General features: G+C 33.6%; 1 protein-coding gene across 1 annotated transcript in view; it reads right to left on the minus strand.

Moving 5' to 3' along the window:
- The window catches only part of LOC145676566 (uncharacterized), a 106557-nt gene that overhangs the window by 80930 nt on the left and 684 nt on the right, over positions 1 to 24943 (minus strand). The gene's annotated exons all lie outside the window — the stretch shown is intronic.

Below are 24943 nucleotides of genomic sequence, written 5' to 3' on the forward strand. Positions count from 1 at the left end.
TTATTTTAAAAAATTCAGTCTCAATATTTTTGATTTTAAACTTTTAAGTTCGAGAAATTTTAGTTTCAAATGATCACTTGAACATTTTTTACAACTAGAAATTAGTGAAGACTTAAACTTTAAACGAATAGTTAAAGCCGTTTATTTGTTAATTGAATAGTTAAAAACCGTTTATTAGTTAATCAAATAGTTAAAAGCCGTTTATTTGTTAATTGAATAGTTAAAAACAGTTTGTGTTAACCGAATAGTTAAACACCGCATACGGTTTGGCGGTTAACGATGAAACAATTCCCTCTTTGCACTAACTGAAAAAGTTTGGCTAAAATATTTTGAGTTGATGATTTTAACTAAACCGTCAATGTTATTTAAGATCAAAATTACACGAACTAACAACATGACCAAGAAGGTAACCTTAAAGTATCGTGGTTCCCTCTTATCTGAAAGCTTAAGGGGAGTGCATTAAGGTACGCATATCCTCGTTATATGTAAATAAAGTGACAGCAAACTACTTTGAAGAGCTCACACAACCTCTATGTAGAGCATAAATCCTAAACAGCAGAAGAATTTAAGTCTCATAAGCTCTCATCGGGAATCAAACTCATGATCTTCGGAGACTAAATCTAGACAGTTCATACCTATAACGCAATAAAGAGTTTACGTGAGGTTAGAAGCCTTCCCAAATTATATCTTTAGCAATTTTAGGTGATCAAATACTAAAATTAGTTCTGGAGACCATGACTCTGGTTCTGCCAAATTAACCCACAAATCATGAAATTTTTGTGTTCGTTCATGCGCCCATGCCCTATAAAAGCGTATGCTCATGACGTCATTATTATTTATTCAGGAACGGAAAGAAAGGTGGTAACTAGATTCAGCTCATGACTGCTCTCTTTTACCTACTCTAGGAATGAATGTATTCTTTCAAAGTAAACCATTACCCATATATGTTCTTGTTTTGTCATAAGAAATAACTCCTCAATGTTATCTCGTTACATAAGTATGTTTAATCATTATTGCAATGAACCAATCAGGTTTATTCAAAAAGCAAATGTGATGTCATTTATTTTAATCTACAGACGAAATCGAGAGGTAGTAACTAGGTCCAAGATAACCTCATCTCATCCCTTTTCTCCTTCTCAGAGAAAGAATATATATTTTCAAAGTAAACCATTACACATTATTTGACAATTAAACACCGTACTTGTGCGAACAAACAATGCCAACGATACTGTGACAAGGAATATGTAAGCATATGTAACACGATATAGTTGACGTTCCCTTTTCAACATATGATTATACGTCAATGCAGAAAGAAGCTTTTTATATCTTTCCAACAGTTTTATTTAATCCACAAACGAATACAATATAAATTATTTTTGTTATTTAAAAGGTACTATACAAAAATTCAGGTTAGGATCAGAACGGAAGTGACGACAGTTAGCAGGGTTCCCAGTACGTCAGGTAGAAAATGTTGTTTATTCGTATGTGAGAGTGTTCAAACCTTTAGAGCAGGAAGAACAAACTAGGCATATGCAGAAATGAAATGTGGTGTATGCCAAAGATTACAGATTTCATCGCATATATATATATATATATATATATATATATATATATATATATATATATATATATATATATTTCTTTTCTGCACAGTAGATTATTTTACATTAGTTCCACAGAACATCCACTTAGTTTGTCTTTTTCAATTTTATCACAATGATCTTTAGATGTGTCAAATTATGCGTAAACGTTTGAAAGAAGAATAAACAAAACAACTGCAACGGTAGTTTTGTTTGTACCAAGTATTAACGAACCAGTGTCACTTTAAGCTTTGAACGATATTAGTGATTACAAGAAATACACATTATTTTATATCTAGTATTATGCTTTGTTGACATAAAAAAATCTACAATTTATTGAAGATTATTCCTTATATTTAATTTATGTAGAAGCAGATCTGCAGTTTTCTCAACTCCATGTCATGACATTTGCCAAAATGCCGTGCGACTCCGGAGGAACTTGAGTCACATACATCTACTATAGGAACAGAGATAATCTCTGCACCACTTTGATATTCTATTCTTAGAGAATATACGAGTTATTACGTTGAAAGGGATTCTTCAAGATGTAAGTGAAAAATAACTGATGATGTGATTTGCACTCGACCTTTCATTTTGTCCCAGATTAAATGGAATCGGGGGGCGGTGGTTCATTGGTAGAGCGTTCACCTACGGTGCTTGGGGTCCCTGGTTCGATCCCAGCTCGCGCCATGTGGACTTTGCAGTGGACAAATACCGTGCTAGTGGGTTTTCTAGGGGTTCTCCAGTTCTCTTCCACTTTCTTTATTACACCATTTCACTCATTTCTCATAATCACTGTCTCCTTTAGCCTAACCGACATAACCGTAGTACGCAAAACTCAAAGATTTTATTTCATTTAAATGGAATCGGTTTGAATTACAACTGAATCCTTAGCCCTGAAATAGCAGATCACGAAAAGTTTCCTTCTTCCCAAATATATCAACCTGAAGTGTCAACTGACACTGACAAAAAAAAGCATGAGAGTTTAAACCTTATGGTTATTATTATTATTATTATTATTATTATTATTATTATTATTATTATTATTATTATTATTATTATTATTATTATTATTATTATTATAGAGGTTCTCTAGCATTGGTTGCTGGGCAATTAAGATCATGCGGCACAAATACTTCTGGCAAATGTATAGTAAATAATATGGGAACGTTTCCGCTGTAAATTGATTTTATATGGTACTATGGATGCAGATATGTTTTAACATTGGTGGGACGGGCAAGGCCGTTACCATAATCTACTTTTTAAAAGAAACGGTGGTTAAGATATTTATAAAGTTGAAAAACAATGCTGTGGAGGATCAGAGGAGTAGGGCTGTCTTCAACATTTGTATTTCATTTTCAGAAATATGTGGAATAAAAAAAGAAATGTTTAGTGTTTTAGCTCTTAAATAACATACAAATACATAATTATGTCTTTTTCTGGTATATATTTCACAAACGGAAGAGAAAGCAGCCTCTTCCCCCAGTACTAGACAACGCTAAGTACAAGTTTTCGAAAGATATTAGTGCATGAATATGACGTTTACAAGTTTCACATTTCAAGAAATAAAGTTAGCCAAGCCCTCTGAAAGAAAACCGTAAATACCCTACTGTCCTAGTAAGGCAATCTCTGATGAATCCCAGAATACCCTTTTAGCCGAATTCTAAGAAGGATGGTCATGCACTGGCAACCGTTCATTGACAGAGGGGTAGGCCTTGGTAGGGGTGGGTGTCAGTCTTGTCGGATTTCCCGTGTTGCTGTGTGTGATATATGACTTTTGAACATTAACCTTAATACATTCACGCAGTCTTTGCGGAAATCCGACAACAATGACCGGAGTCGTCGCCACGGATTGACAATTCACTTTGACATTTTGGTGTCTTTGTAGTTACCGAGCGGTGGTGTGCCAAGTGTTTTATCTATTTCTATATTTGAGGCGGCGTTTAACCTTTTGTTTTGTAGTGTTGTGTTGTGTTGTGTTTAGTTGCTATTCTTGATTTTCAATTTGCGAATAAATCGCAATGGCTTCAAATTCTCCTCAGTGCTACAAACAGCAGCGGAAACAAGGGAAACCTCTCACTACAGGAGAGAAAAGAATTTTGTTAAATGTGTATACATACTTTCGTAATCATGGTGAAAAGGGGGCATAGAAACTGTTATAGAGTCTTTGAGAAAAACATCTGAAGCAACTCTGTTTTCTCCCTCCACTATTATGAACGTGAAGGTGGAATTTTTGAGTAATAATGGCCAAATGTCCACTCCTAGGAAGAAGAGACAGAATGATAGGAAAGTGACTCGGCTACAGAAATATGATACATTTACACAAGCAGCAATACGGCACAAAATTCATAACATGTATAGAAAGAACAAACTCCCTATTTAGCGAAACTTTAGCCCATTATAAATGAAGATAGTGACCTACCGAAGTTTTCTATTCCTACGCTTCGCAGATTCATCATTTATATGGGGTTTAACCCTTATTCGGGCAAGACATTTTTGTGACGTAAACGGGCAACCGGGGCCTGTGAAGCCCAGTATATATTTTAAGTGCAGAATACACAAAATCAATGCCTATTGTCACTTACTTTTCAGACTAGTCTAAAATGTACCGGTATATATTTTTGTCAAGTAGCGAAACTTCGTGTCATGCTTTTCTAAACCGACCAAGCAGAATAGCAAATCCGGTGCAGACAGTTTTGTAACGTAAACGGGCAACCGGGGCCTGTCAGGCCCAGTATATATTTTAAGTGCAGAACACTCAAAACTCAATGTCTGTTGCCGCATACTGTTCCGACTAAAGGTTACAATAGGCACGTGTTCAATATATAATTATGTGACAATTTGATCTAATATTTGACAGGAATTTCACTAAAGTTATACGGGGCCTCCTAGGCCCCGGTTGCCCGGTTACGTCAGGAAAAGATTTTTAAATTAAAAAAAAAGATTTACCAACTCGATATCTTCATGATTTTAACTTCAACGAAAGATAGAAGAATTCAGTATTTTATGTCTTCGAAATATGAATGGTTATTGAGAAATTTTGGAAAAATGAAACTACTGGGCCTGGAAGGCCCCTGTTGCCCGGATAAGGGTTAAATTTATAAAACGTGGTCGCAAAACGTTGTTGATTGCGTAAAAAATGTTGAAAAGCAAATGTGGAAAAGCAGACGGTCTTATCAAAATAATACACTACAAGATATTAATAAATCTCGAGAGTGACACGTCTACTACTTCTGAAGAGGAGGGTTATTGTGGCATTTGGCAGGGAACAATTGATAATGCAGTGGACGAAGGAATGGAAGACGAACAGGACCTCGGAGTTAGTATTCTACAAGATTGACCTTACATGGTAAGTTTTTCGATGAATTTATTCCCTCATTTCATTTCCATGAATTTGCTTTACTTTCTCGCAGTATGCAATTAAATTATGAAATTCATAGTTCACGCTAGATAACTTACTACGAAACTAATGTTACAGTGTGAACGTAATTAATATTATTTGACCATATAAATTTTTTAAATTTAGTATCTGAAAACAAAACAATGAAACTGCTTTTTTCTCTTCCTTCTTTTTTCCCTGCCTGTTCAGTACTCGAGATTGGTACTCCTTGGTCTGAAGCAGACGATACCATTCCCGCACGTTAAGCAGCGGCAACGCTGTACTTCGCTTCCTCTCACTTCCGCCTTGTTCCGAACTAAAGGTGAATTTTAGAATAGCCTGGTACGGGATTGTCCCTCCCCCTAATTAATTCGTCTAAAATTAATGTATGCTTTACTGGAACCACTTTTTGACAATTGAATATCGTGGTTCGAGTCCCATAAGTTCCATGACTAAAACTAAACCTTTAAAAAACTTAAGTATTCCTTCCCAAGTTTTCGATTTAAGTTGAGTTGATTTTGAGTTTAATGTCCCGTTTAGCTGCGAAAATAGAACCTACTAATTACCGTGAAATCCGAATCGCATGAGCTCCCTCCAGAAATCGAACTCTGGTCTCCCACGTTATAGGCGTATACGCTAACTTGTTAGCCACGGAGAAACTCCAAAGTTTTCGAGTTTCATATTAATACTATTACTAATCATACTATTACTGGGGGACTACAAATTTATAATGTTATAGATGATCAAGAAAGAGACCAAAACTTGTTTTCATAATTTTGTACCCATAAAAGGGAACGTAAAAGCCATCATAAACTCCAAGCTAAAAATCTCAGTTCAGTGACGTCAAACGAACAATTAGCTCGACCCAAGTACATCTAATTTATTCGCACCAGTAGGGGGCGCGGTGACTCAGTGCTAAAACGTTTACCTCTGCTGAATGGGGTCCCTGGTTCGGTCCCCGCGAAAGTAGTTTTGTGGTGGATAATGTTATGCTCGAGATACTCCAGTTTCTTCCCACACTTTCATTCCCCGAATTCATTCATTTCTAATCGTCTCCGTCTCCTTTATCATAACCGTATAAACGTGGGACGTAAAACTAAAGATTTCATTTGCACCAGTGTGAGTCAAATTGTATACTATCTCATCAAAGGGATACAATCTCCAAATTTTATGAAATAAAAGGGGACGAAAATAAAAAGCATTCATAAACCTGTACTAAGTCATAACGTAATAAATCATCAACACCATATTTTTAGTAAGTTTAAACTCATAAAAGACCCATCATAAATTCTAATCCAAAACTCCAAATTCAGTGACGTCATTCAAACGCATTTGCCAGGCCGAGGTACATCTGACTCATTCGCACCAGCCTGCATGGCTCCTAAATAAGCATAAGCAAAATTTCAAGAGGTGACGCAATCCCGGGCAAGAGCATCCTGACTCATTCGCATTAACGCTATGGTCCATGAGGTCCCAAATTGGATAATCAAAAGTTCGATAGGGTCACGGTATTACTACTAGCTTACAGTAAAGCCAAGGTAAACGTTTTCTTAATCAGAGTTGCTTCATTAATGATAATAAAAATTGTGACACATTACGATGTATTTTGCCTACGGTAGTAAAAAGTTAAGAAAATAATTATATATACTTGACAGTAAGATGTACGTCAGGAGTCTCTAATTGAGTATATAGGATAAAATTTGATTCAGACTTTTGTATTTGTCCTTTAGATCTGCACCTTTAAAATTAATATATTAGTATCTTTAAGAGACGAAAAGGTTTGCAATTGTCTATTATTAGAAATGTGTTTTTAACTATATAATATATTATACAGGGTGTTTCAAACTAAACATCGGGGTTGTAAAGTTTTTTAGTATTTACTACTATTAAGCCACAATTATAAATATTACATCCATTGAAGAAGCAACTGAAGCACTTTTGTACGCATACATGAGTACATACTGTTTCCTCTATTTACCACCAGAAGAGATTGGTACCCCACCGTGGATTGGCCGACGTTCCGAATGGCAGAGCTTGTTTCGCAAGTTCACTATGTTCACCAAATCTGACGCCACGCGATGTTTACCTTTGGGGATTCACAAAACATCATCTGCATGTGCCACTACCATCCGAACTAGTCGACTTGAGAAAGAAGATTAATGCAATTGTTGCATCAATTTCAGCAAACAACGCTGATCAAGGTTTTTGAAGAACACCTATTCACTCGAACCGTGACTAATAGTGCTCACATTGAACACATGTGTGAAACACTGTTTGAATTGCTTTCTCAGTTGATGTTTAATTTATAATTACGTTAAATGTAATAAGTACAAGCCCTTGAAATCCCGCTGTTCATAATAAAACACCTGTATGTTTCAGAAATTCGGTATCATAACACATAAGAAAGATATCCAAATATATTGATATCATTTTCACAGCATTCACCACTAATATACCTTACTACACTGCACGTTACTATTCTAAAGAAGGATTTTTTTATTTGTTGCAATAGTTACAGGTAAATGAATATGAAGTAGTAGCTCATGTGCAGAAAACATTCTACATAATTATTAATAAAAAAATAATACAACTTAATAGCATTTGAAAATACTATTTCACATATTACATAAAACATATTAATGAAAGTACATAAAATGACATATCAATAAAAATGATTTTTTCATGTTTTTATAAAACTCATGGCAATGCTACATTTATGATCTATATCTAAGTTGAAACTAAATTTTCTAAAAAAAAAACACATGCGACTGGTGTAAGTAGTGGTTTTTGAATTGCATATTGAAGCGGATACCTTCGTGCGTGTTTAACTCCAATGATGGGCAGAACTTGTCTTAATTCTTTTGGGTGAAAACGAACACAAATTTTTATGTTCTTTCTGTGATAAGAAATATTGTTTTTGCCAAAACACGTAGCACTTTACGTCTTCAACGCTATATATGGAAACTTCAGTTTTAAATTTAAATTTTATATTCACATATACGTATATTAAAAATGTCCAAACTTGTTTTGTTCTATTTTCATATTGTCCACCCCAAATTATCATATGATATATATTAGTGCTGGGTATTCAGAAAAGTGAGATAAGAAATGTTTGGAAGAGCTGTCTTAGATAAAAATAATTTAAACATTTACGTTTTTCTGCAAGATATCAATGATTAAATCATACATTGTAGATTTGATGTTTGGTGGATATCATCGTGATTGCAGATTATCTCGGAGATATATAATTTTCTCCACACACTATCAGCCTCACAATTCTTTTATAATCATTTACTTTCATTAATTAAACATGAATTGATTTACAATGCATACGCGAGGGCACAAAATTTGAAATTTAATTTCAGGTTTATTTTCGATTTTTATTTCTATTTTTCATGCTTTAGGAAACAAAGGTACATCTGATGCACAGACTTCCATACAAATATACTGTTCACCAACACGAGCATTATTTTTCTTACTTGTATTTGTTTGTCAACATCTATTCACTGCTGTAAATAAATCATATTTACAGGGCGGAACCAGTAGTTTGGTTACCACAACAAATGACTATTATTATTATTATTAATAATAATAATAATAATAATAATAATAATAATAATAATAATAATAATATAATCTAACCGAAATTTATGTTCTGGAACTCTCCATGGCATTCTTATTTGCATATTACGTTGATACATTTACAACTAGGAATTTCTTTGTTGGCTTTGGTATGGGTTAATTTCTTTGTTGTAAAGGATTTAATACCGGCCAATTTATTAATTGTACAATACGTCACGCCTTCACTACTGTACAAGTACCACAGTTATTCGTTTTTCAGAAGCCCTGTTTCATGCGAGTCAAAATTATTCGATGGTATTTATTCGTATGTTAGATCCGATAATCATTTAAGTATTATACTATTTTATTTTTAAGTTATTGCGATGAAATATTTACTGATTCCATTACATTAAATCAATAAACTGTTAGTTTGTAACGTGGAATTCTCTCATGATCCACCACTTTTCAGTTGTTTATTTCCTTTGTATACTTTTAGTATTTAAAAACATTTAATCTAATTTGAGAGTGTAGAGTTTAGCTTACGTCGTACTTCTAATTCACCAGCTAAACGATGATAATAGTGATAGAGAATTCGGCTTTGAACATATGAACGTTTGATTAAATTTTGTTCCTTAGAACAACCAAGCATTAATCTTCATGGTGATGCCTACTTTAGAATGCCATTGAGGTTTGAACGGAATGGATGTGGATCAACCGAGAACTGCTGCCCTATATCTTAGAGCTGGACTAGGAAAGTTTGGAAATGTGAATGGCGTTTTGAAATAAGTTAGGTCTGTAAAAATTACTTGCTAGGATCTAATAGAAGGTAATTAAAACTCTGTACTGCTTTTATTCTACAAAGTTGAAACAATTAAATATTTATTAATTATTTTAGCTTATGGGGACGAAATTTTAATTTGCAATGTCACATCATTTTTAAATAGCAGAAACTCGTAATTTGTTTTCCCTTGTTGCGCTGAATTCAGATATAATATTTAAAACATTAAGGTTATTTCAATTAAATACGTTAAAAGAAGTTTCGTAGTAGTTGGGTCATAGAAAATTTAACTTTGATAGGAAAGGTGCCTAATATAATGTTAGCCCATAAAACAAGGGAACTGCACTGGAATATCGATGACGCCTCCTTGAACGCTGTTATCCTTTAAAATACCTAGGTATAGTGCCATTGTAAGAATAAATGCAATTTAAATGTAAGTCGTTTTTGTATCATATACCTTCTGATCTCTAAAGGAAATTTAAGCTAGCACCAAATTTAGCTCCCATCCTACAAAAACTGAATTAATTTTATCTCATGGACGGGAATTAAAACCTAACACAAGAAATGTGATTAACTTTAGATACTCCTTAATATTAAATATATAATCAATCTATAATTAATCTTTAAAAAAGAAACAATTAAAGATTGGTGATTCTTTACAGAAACTCACCATCGTGAAAATAAATGTTATTCCTTAGCATTAAGGAAACCACTACATATTTCATTGACACAACTTATTTATATTCGAAGGTTAGAAGGGACATTAATTTTCTTTTAATTTGCAGAGGTTTGTAGATATCAACCTTACCAATGTGACTTCACTCAAGGTCACAACAGACTTTGTACCTCAAGTAAAATCACATTCCAAGTTATTACAGTGTTTCAAGAGTCATCTTGTCCTCTTCCATTGGGGCGTCCTCCTGCTTAGAGCTAACAGGAATTTAAACATATATATATATTGAAGAAAGCAACAGCTTTGCCAAGGGGTGAATATTGCTCCCACATTTTTCCTCAACTCCAAATTCAATTGATATATAAACCTACATAAAAAAATAATAATAATTCTAATTATTTCTAACATTAAATGCAATTCAAATTCAACCATGAGAACAACAGATTTTTAGTGGTTGGTAAAGATTGTCATAACTTTCAAAATTAGCATTTTATTGGTGTTAAATTAAACCGAAACTTTTTCTTTTCCAAAAGTGTTATAAACAATATGTCATTTACAGCAATATGTTAACTTAGCCGATTAGGGAAATATGACAAAAATATATAAAATTTTATATTTTGCTTGAAATGGAGAATTTGTGGAAAGTTTCTTTGAAAAACCGTTACTTTACAAGTATGGGGTTAGAATAAGTTCTCGGCATTAAATTTTTTAAACATCATTTCAAACTTTAGCATGTCTGCTGTAAAGGACATTATCAATCCTCATATCTATTGAAAGATATCCATGCAATTAGGTAGGGTTCTTATCTAATCAGTTTTTTTGGAAATTAAGGATTTTGGAGAGAGTACAATTTCGTATATATTTTAATTTTATTTGTATCAAATCGAACTCTTCCATGCTATGATCACGGTATTAGACACTGAGGTACTTTATTTCTATATTTCGCATATGTTCGTTTGCCTTATTATTCTTATAGAGGTGACTAAAACTTGGATCTTTTTAATAGAGCACCGTTCGTAGGTTCAAACATTGAATAATACACGCAGTGTACGTAAATGCCCGTTTAACACGTTGGTTTGAAACATGAAATAACCTTATCGCTATTTAAGAAAAATACAACTTTATATAGGGTTCTCAAATCTTTTGATGTGGTATCATTGTGGGCCGAAAGCAATGTCCTCTTACCTATGTTTGCATAGCGAGAGGCTTAAATGGTTGTATTAATTCAAATGTTAATAGGGTGTAGCAAGAGAAATGTTCCACTCTGTATAGAGGTGAAGATTATATTATTAATTTTATTAATGATAAAATAAGTGAAATTCTAATAATCGTAAAGTATTTTAGCTTTTAATAAACGAAAAGTAAATGACGATATTACTTTCATTTTGACAGCTCTGGTATGTGAAGTATGCCTTTTTCCTTATTAATATCAATCCTAATTTTGTTTCAAATAGAATAAGATTGAAACGTTTTGTTTTCAAAAGAAGAGGTAAAATTAATTACCTGTTCCTACTTTTCTGTAATTATTATATATATATATATATCCAAGAATACCTTATAAAATATACTTTAAGCCACTTCCCCTGCAATCGTATAATTCACGGAGAAAACCTAGAAACAACTCTGAGAAGAACTCACTATTATGGTACATAAAGTACAAACATTAGCTCACAGAAAAGTAACATCTGCCTTTGAAATTAATTTGACAAGTACATTTAACTAGTACACGGCCTCTCCATTTGTTGCGTGAACGCTAGACAATAATCGAACTAACTATTGCTTCAGTGCCGTGACAGTGTGATACTGGGAATCCCGATTGCGTGCAATGGTAATGATATTGACGTTATAAAAATCTGAAGGAGCAAAATAGAAATGTTTCGTAACTCTGGGTGACCAATATTATTTTATTTTTTGTTTCTTCCCTTGTGTGTGTGTGTGTGTGTGTGTGTGTGTGTGTGTGTGTCTTTTTTTTGAATAGAGATATCGATTTAAATCTATTCATTTTCTTATTTTCAGTGCCGTGTCAATATCATACTGTGAACTCCGCTTGCGTGCTTTCGTAATTTTATTATTGACGCTATAACAAATGAAGGATCAAAGTAGAAATATTTCTTAACCCTATCTGATCATTGTTATTTTTATTTTTTGTTTCTTCAGTGTATGTTTTATAAATATAGTTATCCATTTAAACATACTGAATTTCTTTCTTTAAAATTATTTACCTGATTATTTATAAGTTCTCATATTTCTGGCAAACATAGAGTGCAAATATTTTAAATGTAGGTTATTTTGAAAAGTCCAGTCAATTTGGGTCATAACCTATTTTTAAAGGACTGTTGGGAACATTACTGGGAATCACATCTTAGGCTTGGTACCACGAACGAATCGCAACAAATGCTAATGCACATATGAACATGTATCATTTGCAGATGAATTTCTGTAGAAGATCCTAAATATCGAATATATTAGAATCAAAACTATCTACTTCCGGAAAAAGTGATACTTTAATGGATATTTGTCTACACTTGCTAAAATAAATCTGGGGGTGGAACCTAAAGAACTCAGCATCCATACTGAATAATTGGCGCCACATTTTACATTTAAAATAGTAAAAACATTTATTTGTAATTTCAAAAATTTTGTTTAAAAATTACCTCTACATTGACTACCAGTGGTGCATTGAATATGTTGTATATTCACTAGAAGGGATAAAAGAAGAACAAATATTTTTAATAGAAATTGTTACGTAAAGTAGTCTAAGATTTTTTTTCAATTTTTTGTATTGTCTAATACGATCAGAATCATATAGCTGAGTGCAAATCCAGACATTCCTCCTTTCTTTCTTTCTTTTCTCTTCTTTTCTTTCTTTTTCTCCCACAAATGTGAATTACTCGTCCCACTTAACTTCACGAAAGAATAATTGCCTCAGGTGCAATTGATATTATAGAACACAGTCTTTCATCCACAATGTCTGTTACTTCTTTCTGTACGACGGACATTTGAGTCCAACAACATTTTGTATAGGATAAAGGCAAAATAATGGAACGTTATGTCACTTTTAAAGAAGATTCAAGTTCTAGAAGAGTGTGAGATCTTCTGGAAACTATATAATGATTACATCACTCTTTAAAACTAGCATATAACAAAAATGGCCAAATATAATGAGACAGTACGAATCAACATTATCAACGACAAGATAGAAAAGATGGCTCAAACATGTACACTCTCCATCAAAAAATTGCGACAACTAACGCCGTGCAGTTGCGCCACCAAATATACACCTTCTTATCCCATAATCGTGTCAGGTAAACTAAAATGAACTAACAACACGAGCGCAATTTCGATTTCAAACCACATATGTCTTCGTTTCGATAAAATGAAATAAAAAAACAGAGGCGAAACAAGATTCATAAGTTGATGTAGGGAAAAACTGAAACACACACAATGAAAAGTTGATACCAATGGATGTCTGTTACACAGAGATACAAATATGAAGAAGAGAGAGAGAAAAAAAGAAGAAGAAAGAAAAAGAAAAAGAGAACAGATAAAACTGTGGAATTCAAATGTAGTAAGAAAAGAACCTAACATTATAAGGTTCCGTTTCCTGAAAACCAACAGTGATATGGAAATAACGTTTGTTTTCACATATTTTTTTCAGAACTATTCGAATATATAGAGGATGATTCAAACATTCGTTATGTCACTTTCATAACGAATAGCATACTCAATTTCCAGTAGAACTGTATAATTGCGACATACATCTAGGATAATGTCAAAAGTTTAACACACATGCTTTGTTTCCGTTCGGTTAGATTGCAAATTCGGTAGTGTTCATTGGACATACTGATCCAAAAACACATTCTAATATACCAAGTAGATAGCGTTGATCATATCCTTCATTTCAGGCTATTAATGCAAACAAAAAAAACGAAAAGAAAAAGAAAGAAAGAAAGAAAAAATTGAAGAGTGCTATTTTACTGCTATATTTCTATCAGAAATACGCTATATTAAAGTAGAAACTGTGTCGTAATGAAAAGTTACAAATGTTTGAAAACAAAAGTTTATTTTCCTCTTAGATGTAGCATGTTTCAAATTTCAACGTGAATAAAACACATTGAATTATAGGATGGAAATAAATTTTATGTCGAACTAGTATAAATAAAATTCTGTTTTTAAATAACCAAAGAGATTACCATTTTCTAGGCTTTTCCAAAGATTTATCTGTTCCAAACCTCCAGTATTGATTTCATCTCTTCCGGATATAACGTAGTTTGCACAGATAGAATGAACACATTAAGAGCTCAAACGGATCATCGTGTCAGTCGGATGATGTAGACCGCCACTGGGTCGAGGATTTAAATGAGTAGTGACCCGGTAATTCGACTGAAACTCGGTAACCCAGAGGATAAAAAAGATGTTTTACTTACTTCCGTGCGTTTAAAGAGTATTTTTGTCACAGGTGACCCGGACTGGAGATGTTATCACCAGAGCACGAAAAACACGACGCAGAAGTTCCCAGTTAATTAGATTCTCCAGACCAGGTATATTGAGCTCTTGCTTCGTTTTAACTTTGGAACATGAAGTGCGTGAGTGTGTGAGATAGAGTGGGGGGAAAAAGTGAAAAATGCAAAAATAGGATAGGTAAAAATCAAGAAAGAGAGAGAGAGAGAGGCATGGGGGACGAATATAAATATGGAACATACCTATCATTGCAGTGTATTATGTAGAACGCACACACTGTTTATTCAAATTATCGCCAGAGATGCTTTGTAAGTTCTCCGTCAGAAGATAAATCTCTTTTTGCAACCATTATTTTATGCGAAAAAATCATACTACCTGATGGGAAATCGAACCAAGATTTTCCATTTGGAAGTCTAGCACGCTACCACTACACCACCGACTGTTTTAGTCAAACTTTGTTCAACAAATGGTGTAGTGTTGCTTTCTTGAACGATAACACGAAAAGTGTATAGTGCAGATCAATGATGTCTTTGGAATGTCCTGGTAATTCTCTTGCCCTTTCCCAACCAACATTCGTAAATCGTTTCTATCGTGATATAGGGTTTGCTTCCACCTTCTTATGTATTGCTTGTCCAGTATGATAAGTCGATTACAGAAATTAGAGAAATGCAGAAATAAAACATATCTTACAGTAATTTCGCTGTGCAAATCAAAAGTACGTGAATAATAATAATATTAATAATAATAATAATAATAATAATAATAATAATAATATTAAACGTTCACATTCACAGTAGTTTGCTATTATTATTATTATAATTATTATTATTATTATTATTATTATTATTATCAATTACCCGCTTCATTGGTTTTAAATTGAGAGAAAATAGTGATATGTTCCGTTACTCAGTCACCGCATAGTACTAAAGCGCTCTTTTATGAATTTTACTAAAGCGCATTTTCGATGAGTTTTATATATTTCCTCTTCACCCTATGTTTTGGGGAACGGCATCTGCAGTGTCATTCTTCATCACAGCGAGTCCAAAAACTATGAATTCGACACTGATATTAGTTATTTCGATCATTTTTATACGTCTTCCCCTCCTCCAAGCGAATGGGCTGAATTTGGATTAAAAAAGCAACAGACGTGTCACTGTTAATATCAGTGACTACAAAAAGTATAGTTTCGCCACTAATACCGGTCATTTTTCGTTAACATTTAAAGGTCGCTTCCCCTCCCCGTCCCTTAAATTACACCGTCAAAGTGATATGACATAAACCATCTCAGGTTCGAACTTCATCTAGATTGAAAATTTATCGAGATTTGTTCAAGAGTCATTAAGTTTTATTTATTTTTATATATCTCTCTCTTTCATTCCCCTCCCCAAGTTCTCCCGTAAAAGTGAAATGATAAAAATCATCTCCGGTGCGAACCTCACCTAAGTTAAAAATGTGATCGATATTGATACCTTTTTTCATGAGTTATCAAGTTTTAGTTACTCTTTTAACTCCTCTTTCTCCTCAACGCTAAGTTATATCGTCAAAGTAAATAGATAAATACCATAAGGCCTGAACTTCATCTATGTTGAAAATTTGATCGAGATCAATCGGTTGGTTCAAGAGTGCTGAAGTCACAAATACAGCCACTTGCATTTCTATTTTTTGACATTCCCTGACACCGGCTCCTATGTTGCACCGTAAAACTGAAAATATAAAAGTCGTCCCAGATCCATGCTTTATCTATGCTGAAAGTTTGATCGAGATCGGTTGAGTGGTTCAAGACATTAGCAGCCACAAACCTAGTTACATTCGATTTTATAATATAATTTATTATTGTTATTATTATTATTATTATTATTATTATTATTATTATTTGCGTACTTTTGAACTAGCACGGGGAAATTACTGCAAAATATGTTTTATTTCTCTATTTTTTCCTGGATTGTATGTTTTTCCTTTATTACTGGGCATTAATGTCTCTTCAGGCTGTCGGATAAATGAATTTCGTTGTGCACTTTGGTGGAAATAACGTTACAGGAAAAATCCGTTTCGTTCCAAAGATCAGGACTAAACTAAGTACTATTTGGCTTGTAATTTCAGGTAACCCAATAGTGTAGGGGTAATGTAATGGCCTTATGAATAATACAGCGACCTAACATAGGTTGAAATCCTGTTCACGCCAAATTTAACTTTTTACAAAGTGATTCTGAAGAATCGACTTATCATGCTGCACAAGCAATACATAAGAATGTGGACGCAAACACCTGTATCATGATAGACACGATTTACGAATATTGGGTGGGAAAGGGCAAGGAAATTACCAGGACATTCCGAAGACGTCATTGATCTGCAGCATATACTTTTCGTGTTATCGTTCTCAGAAAGAACACTAGACTATTTGTTAAAGAAAGTAAGGCTAAAGCAATAGATGGTGTAGTGGTAGCGTGCTAGACTTCCAATTTGAAAATCTTGGTTTGACTTCCCATCAGGTAGAATGATTTTTTCGCATAAAATAATGGAGATTTGTCTTCTGATTGAGAACTTACAATGCAACACTGGCGATAATTTGAGCATACAGTGTGTAAATTCTACATCATACACTGCAATGAAAAGTATGTTCCATATTTATATTCGTCCCCCTCCCTCTCTCTTTTTCTTGAAGTTTTCCTATTTTGTGTTTCCATCTTTCACATCTCCCTCACTCTCTCTCTCTCTCACACACACACACACACACGCACTTCATGTTCCAAAATCAAAACGGAGCAAAATCTCGACATACGTGGTCTGGAGAATCTAATTAACTGGGAACTTCGGCTTTGTGTTTTTCGTGCTCTGTGGATAACGTCTCATGACCGGGTCATCACTGAAAGAAATACTGTTTAAACGCACGGAAATAAGTAAAATGTCTTTTTTATCCTCTGGTTTACCAAGTTTCAGTCGAATTACTCATTTGAATTCACTATACTCATTTGAAAAAAAAATAAAATGAAATCTTTGAGTTTTACGTCCCACGAGCATGCCGGTTAGGTTAAGGAGACGGTAATGATGAGTAATGAATGATGCGGTGGAACGAAAAAAGTGGTAGTAAAGGGTATAACCCCGAGGAAACCCACGCGCACGGTGTTTGTCCACCACAAAGTTCACTTGGCGGGGGCTGGGATCGAACCCGGGACCCCAACCACCAGAGGGTAACGCTCTACCACACTACTCATTTGAATCCTCGACCGAGTGGTAGTCTACATCATCCGACTGACATGATGTTCCGTTTGAGCTCTTAACGTGTTCGTTCTATCTGTGCAAATTATGTTATTCCGGAATTTTGAAATCAATACTAGATGTTTGGACAGATAAATCTTTGGAAAAGACTAGAAAATGGTATCCTCTTTGGTTATTTGAAAACAGAATTTTATTTATACTAATTCAACATAAAATTTATTTTCATCCTATAATTCAATGTGTTTTATTCACGTTGAAATTTCAAACATGCTACGTCTAAGAAGAAAATAAACTTTTGCAATCGAACATTTGTAACTTTTCATTACGACACAGTATCTACTTTTAATATAGGGTACGTCTGATAGAAATATAGCAGTAAAATAGCACTCTTCAATTTTTCTTTCTTTCTTTCTTTTTCTTTTCGTTTTTTTTGTTTGCATTAGTAGCCTGAAATGAAGGATATGTCCAATGCTATCTACTGGGTATATTAGAATGTGTTTTTGGGTCAGTACGTCCAACGAACACTCCCGAATTTGCAATCGAACCACGCGGAAACAAAACATGTGTGTTAAACTTTTGACATTATCCTAGATGTGTGTCGCAAGTATATAGTTCTACTCGAAATTGAGTATGCTATCCGTTATGAAAGTGACATAAAGGATGTTTAAAGCATACTCTAATAGTTCTGAAAAAAAAAATAGTTCGAATAGTTCTGTGAAAAATATGTGAAAACCAAAGTTATTTCTATATTACTGTTGGATTTTTGGAAACGGAACTTTATAATGTTAGGTTCTTTTCTTACTACCTTCGAATTTTAAAGCAATATCTCTTCTCCTTTTTATTTTTCTTCTTATTTTTCTCACTCCCTCGCTTTCTTTCTGTCTGCTTCATTTTTGAATATCTGTGAATATCTGGCATTCATTGGTATCAACTTTTCATTGTGTGTGTTTCAGTTTCTCCCTACATCATCTTATGAATCTTGTTTCGTCTCGTTTTTGATATTTCATTTTATCGAAACTAATACATGTGTGGTTTGAAATCAGAATTATGCTCATGTTAGTTCATTTCAGTTACTGAGAGAGTATGGGAGAGTATAGGAGCAGGTACAGTATGGGAGAGAAGAAAGGAGGAGAGAGAAGGGTCCCTTTACGTGACACGATTATGGAATAAGAAGGTTATATTCGGTGGCCTAACTGCACGGTGTTAGTTGTCGGAATTTTTTTGATGCGGAATGTACACTGTGAGATCTCAGATGCTCAAGACTTTACTCGGAATGAAACGTGGAAAGCATTTTTGTGCTAGTATTTTACTGAAGTGCACTATGAAGAAGCACTTAACGAACTAAATTTTACTATCCTTAACATAAATCTGTATTTTCAACTTTATGATTGATATTTTTCTGACAAGATTTCGTTCCTGATTGCTTGCGTTTAACTACGAAAATAATGCTGCGAGATTTCTACTGCACATGTGAGACATTAAAGTATTGGGAAAAAATGAATTTTGTAATCATGAGGAGTTTGAAGCAGAGAAGTTTACCGCTAACATAAGCGGGAAATTATTTTCTGCATTGATATTGATCCAGATGCAACACCAGCGTAATGTTAACCTTAAGAGCAAAGATGCAGTGGAATTAACGGAAGTCCTAGACGAATTGAGAGGATGAATGGTAGCTGATCTCAAGGAAACAAGATTGAAATGCTGAATATAGTAAAAACACTGACAGCGTTCATACTTTCTTATATTCTGACTACATGACATGCCCATCAGAGCGTGCTTGATTTGATGACTAACAATGTTTGGTAAACAGTATGAATTTATATGTTGTTCTTTGTTTTGAAATTTCGACTATTTCTTTTTCCCGTTTCTCTTGTATTCAAATATTCTTTTAAGCAAGATTATCATCTCATACATCTTAAGCTTCAAAGACCTCAATGGAATTCGTCAGATCAAAATATTTCGAACTAAATAATAAAAAATATTGTATTCAGTGTACTCTTCATTTGTTTCTTTATATGCTTTTTGGCCAGTTAATATTGATCCTAGATATTTGAAAACATATACTCTGTGGAAAATATTATTTGATATTTTGATCCATCTATAACACGCTGTATTACAATCCCGGTGAACTTCCACGTATTTAGTTTTCTCTGGATTAGCTCCTAATCCAATGTCGCTGCAAGCGTTTCGTGATTTCTCTGCATTTCTTTATATTGTTCTTCTATCATCTTCTATCCGATTTACATAATCACAAAACGCCAGAAATTGATAAGTAGCATTTAGTTCTAAGCCTTGGTTCGTATGTTTCACTTTCCTTACAGCGTACTCAGAACCAAAGTTGAACAATAATGGCGACATCACAATCCGTTGTTTCGGTCTATTCTCGAAACTGAAGCTCTGGGCAAGGAACTTCCTACTTGGAGTTTAGTTTAGAATTCATTTAATCACACACTAAATAATCCAAATAGCGTTTTAGATATTCCAAATTGTGTAAGAACGATATACAATGTTCACCAATAACTAAGTCATATGCCTTTCTAAAATATAGTTGATGTACTGGAATATTGTATGTTGTATTCAAATTCCCTTTCGAGTATTTAATGGTAAGTATTTGATAGAAGTTGGTGGAATTTTACTAAATTTGCATTGATAATCTACAATAATTTCATTTCCGTATGATATTAGTCTTGCTAACTGGATTTTAGTTGTGATTTTATAGGATATCAACAGTAGAAACATGTCTCGATAATTATTAAAACCCGTCTTCTGGACTTTGGTGTGAACTGGAACAAAGATTGACACTTTAAACACTTGAAGCAATCCCCGCTTGTTCCAGATAAGGATAAGGACTGTATAGTTTTCTACAATTTTTCGCCCTTAACTAAAATTAACTCAGTCGAAATTTAATCTAAATCCAGAGATTTATGTTCCTTTTATTCTTTTATAGTAATTTCAACTTCTGTTTGGCTAGGCTCTGGAATATAGTTTTCTACGGTGTACATTTCACTTTTTCCAAGAACATTAGTTTTTGAGTGCATGTTAAGCAAATCAATAAACAATTCTTTCCATCTTTTCAAAATGCTATCTGTATCAGAGAGAATTGGCTCGTCTTCGTTCTTTAATATACAGAGAACGGAGTTGATAGTCTTTTGTAAATTCTTTGATGGCATTATACATGCACACAATGTTTTCGTTATCACTTTCTACAAATTCGTTACCTTAAAAAAATAGCGCTTATTTTTTTCAAAGAAAATGGAAGTTTCCCTGCTGCTATTAATGAAAATTTGTGTGAAAATTTGCAGCCATTGCAGTTTAAAACATTTTCCCTTCTTTGCTAATTTAGTGCGTTTCGGGTCAAACTATAGTTTGTTCCTATGTATTTCTGAGTGCCCGTCTTTGCTTTTGCACGGATTTCAATATTATTTATAATTTCATTTCAAGTATTCTGCACAGAAGTGAAAACTAAACCTTCTAAAACCGAGAACCTATTCGGGATTTCAATCTGGTATTCCCCTGTCGCCTAGTCTAATCGTAATTAATTTTTTCAATTATAATCTCTCTCCTCCGATCGATGCTACCAGATAGTGATCTTTATCACAGTCATGAATAACTAACCGACCGAACATCAACAATTATTCTAGACTGGTTTCTTCTTTTTATTGGAACGTGATCAATTTGATACTGTGTTTTTCCACGTGGTGATGTACAAGTATATTTATGAACATTGGGCTTTTGGAATTATGTACTCTTTATAGTAAGTTTTGCGATGTTGCAAAATTCACGAGTTTAAGGCAATTGTCATTACTCAATATATGCAGAATTTTATTTTGTATTATCAATTTGAAAATATTCTCTCGTCCTATCTTTGCACTTAAAATTCCTAATACAAGTTCTATATGGTATCTCGTGAGTTGGTCAAATACTACAACGAAGAATAGTTTAAGTTTCTTCATAAGAATTACTTTTAAATCACCATGCCTATGTTCTGTTCGTGCATTAACATTAAAAATAAATCATAACACATCACCAAAAATTAAAATAATAAAAATAACTTACCATTAATAAGTTCAACCCGTATAATTGCTAATATTATTCTTTTCTGAACAAAAAACTCTGTTCCTAGTTGGTGATTTTTATTTCTTTTCACGACAATGAACATGAAATTTCCGGAGATCACTCCTCCCTTTGTTTCCCTACTAAATTACTGAACTCTTACTAGGTCCATCGTATATTTCTGTAACTCCCCTTACATATTTTTACTCGAGTTCCTATAAATATTTCTAATATTTTTGTTCCATATTTCATGTTCTTTTACTTCGCTGAGGTCGTGCCAAATTATCGATCCTAGTCCAAGGCTTTTGTGATCTTTTTCTTAACAAGCTCATATTTGTTTTACCGGATGAAGTCAACCTCACGGCAAACTCCCAATGTGCAGGACCACACATGCTCATGTCTCTGCGAATACTTATTTAATATATTCATGCCTGATGTCAATATTTAGACTTCTCCTTTAACCTTACCGGCCTAAGTGTGGGACGTAAAACTTAATGTAGATGCGTTCTTCTCTAATTTGTAATTTGAGGATGCGTTGTACCGTGATGACAGGGACCTATATTAGGCTTAACTATAAAGTACTGTATATTACTTATCTATAGGAATTCCCAAAACGTTCGAATTAAATTTAGGTAAAAAAAAAGAAAAATGCACTTTTACCTAATGAGATGAAGCAAAATAAAATACAAATCGCAAAGATCGGAAAGTGTTTTCATAGTGTTTAGCAATAGAACAGTAAATAATTTGAAAACTAAGTAAAATCTTGAAAATTTACAAAGAAGTGGGTAAAAACAAATCACAACTGGTAGACAAGACTGAAAGTTGGTAAGTACCTTATTACATAATAGACAAAAGATTTGTTATGAAATGACTGTTTGCATAATACGGAACCATGAAAAACGTTTCTGCCGGTAGAGAAAGCGGATTTCAACATGGCGGGTTAGTCAAGAGGAGAAAAAACTTGGTTGTTATATATAATTTCAGAATACCATACTCAGTAGTGTAGGAAACGTTGAAATTTCATTATATTGTTTTGGCACAATATCATAGGGCACAATATCATTTATAATACCACTTTATAAATCTTACTTTGAACAACAACATATTAAGAGAAAAACAAGTTAACGTCTCGTTAGTTGTTATTTTGAATTTTAATAATTTTAGTCATATTTTCAGGTGTTAAGAACTACGTTTGCCACACGAATTAGACAAAGAGTGCCGAAAAATGCGGCTGAATATGTAGCGGAAACCTTAGTATATAGATGAGAAAGTAATATGTTGAATATTGGCACATACAGTCGACAAAATAGTGGTGGGTAATGGTACAGAAGATTACAAAAGAAGTGGATAAAGCTAAGGAAAACTAAATTGGAACCATCTTTCGATAAAACGTTTGGTGACACCAATACGGATAACGTCCGTTTCCAGCAAGACAACACAATTATAGATAAGTTGGAGTACGATGTGGTTTGAAGGCCGTTGGATTTACCTCTACGTTGCCGGAGATTTTGAGCCCTATTTAAAAGCTTTGGTCAGTACTGAAGTACGAAATTAAGGATCATTCTATCACATCAAAGGACTCAGAAAAATGATTTGATGGAAGAATGATCTTAGTGCCGTACTTAGTGCAGATCTTAGCAAAAAGAATGACTGCTTTTGTTAAAAAAATATTTCTCTATATAATATTCATATATTATAATTAAAATTCTTATTTCTAACAAAGCTCATTTTTTTATTGAACATGAATGTAAATCAATTAAAGTTATTAAGGTTTCAGATAAGTGAGAAGTAACTTTGGCCAAGGCAGGATATCAAACGTAGAAAACGTAGTACCACTGGAATACATACAAACGGACACAATTTGTACTGTAGAGTATAGGAACGAACGATTTCAATTTAAGTAGTATGCTCATGTCCCATTTTCACCCCTGGGGTTTAGGCTTGAGTAATTTGTGAGATAACCAAACGATCATTAAGATGTATTCTTTTTTCATTCTTTTGCTGCGCGTATAATATTCAAAATGAATTGTTCCGTCGGCTTTCTTTAATACAAAAGCGCGAGGTTGACAGTCTTTGTTAAATTCGTATATGATCTTATGTCTGTGTCGAAGTTTTTGTCTATATTGCTTTAACTTCTGTGCTGCTTTAAAATGAATATTTAGCTGTAAATTTTGCACCTTTAAAACAAAATAACGCACTTCTTGCACACTGTGCACCTAAAAAAATCCGGTCTCTAGTAATTATCCATGCATTGAATGTTACGATGCTACGCTCGTAATTTAACATCTAGATAAATATGTTATATGTGTTCTCGCGATATATGGGCTGTGTTTCCGTTTTGTCGCTGATTCCTTGACAATTCTTCTCTGAAAAATTTGAAGTATATCCCTTTCTCGTTGATATGTTTTATTTTGGCTACATTCCTGAGTTCTCTAGCAAGCTTGTCCATCTTGAACTTCGCTGTAGGTAAGTTATGGTTGATTTGGTGTATGTTGTTTTCCATATAAAAGTGTGTTAGATTGGTATCTGATGACGATTTGTACAAAACATATCCTGAGGTTAGTCGTTTCGTCTGACACGAATAATGGCTAACTGTCCATGCGGAATTTCTGGCGTGTGCCTGTTAAAATTTTAGATTCCCCTTCAGTTATCTGACTAAGGTCAATTTCTTGCTTACTCAAAATAAGCAATAAACACGTGAAGGGTGGAAGAAAAATAAGGTTGATGGATTGAATTTCAGAGAAATGTATTGGTTAAAATATAACTGATTTTAAGATATGAAAGAATTAGTTATATTGAAATAATACCGTATATCGGTATTAAATTAACATATAATCCACTGTTCCAATTCTAATTCAAAAATGTTATAAGTGAATTTATTTCTTATTTACACATAGCTCAGAAAGAACTTAATTATTTATTACTACGTTGAAATTAAAATTCTCCCTCGGCAATCTATATTGTCAATACTGATGATAAATTAATCTTCAATAAACACGAAATCTAATGTTACTAAGAATCCAAAGCAATTAGTTCTACTTGAATCATTTTCCTGCACAAAGGCATGTGTTGCTGGTCGAAAATAAATTTAAAGTTTTTAATAATGCACTCGGCGTAAAGGAGCACAAACATCCCATAGTCATATCTATTTGTTTGTCTAGGAATGTTTCGAACACGCGAATTAATTATATAATTTGCCATATCAGTTGTATTTCCGAATTTTTCAACAATGAACTGTAGAT

The sequence above is a fragment of the Thermobia domestica genome, unplaced genomic scaffold, assembly GCF_964235325.1.
Source record: "Thermobia domestica unplaced genomic scaffold, izTheDome1.hap1.1 HAP1_SCAFFOLD_219, whole genome shotgun sequence".
Taxonomy (NCBI): domain Eukaryota; kingdom Metazoa; phylum Arthropoda; class Insecta; order Zygentoma; family Lepismatidae; genus Thermobia; species Thermobia domestica.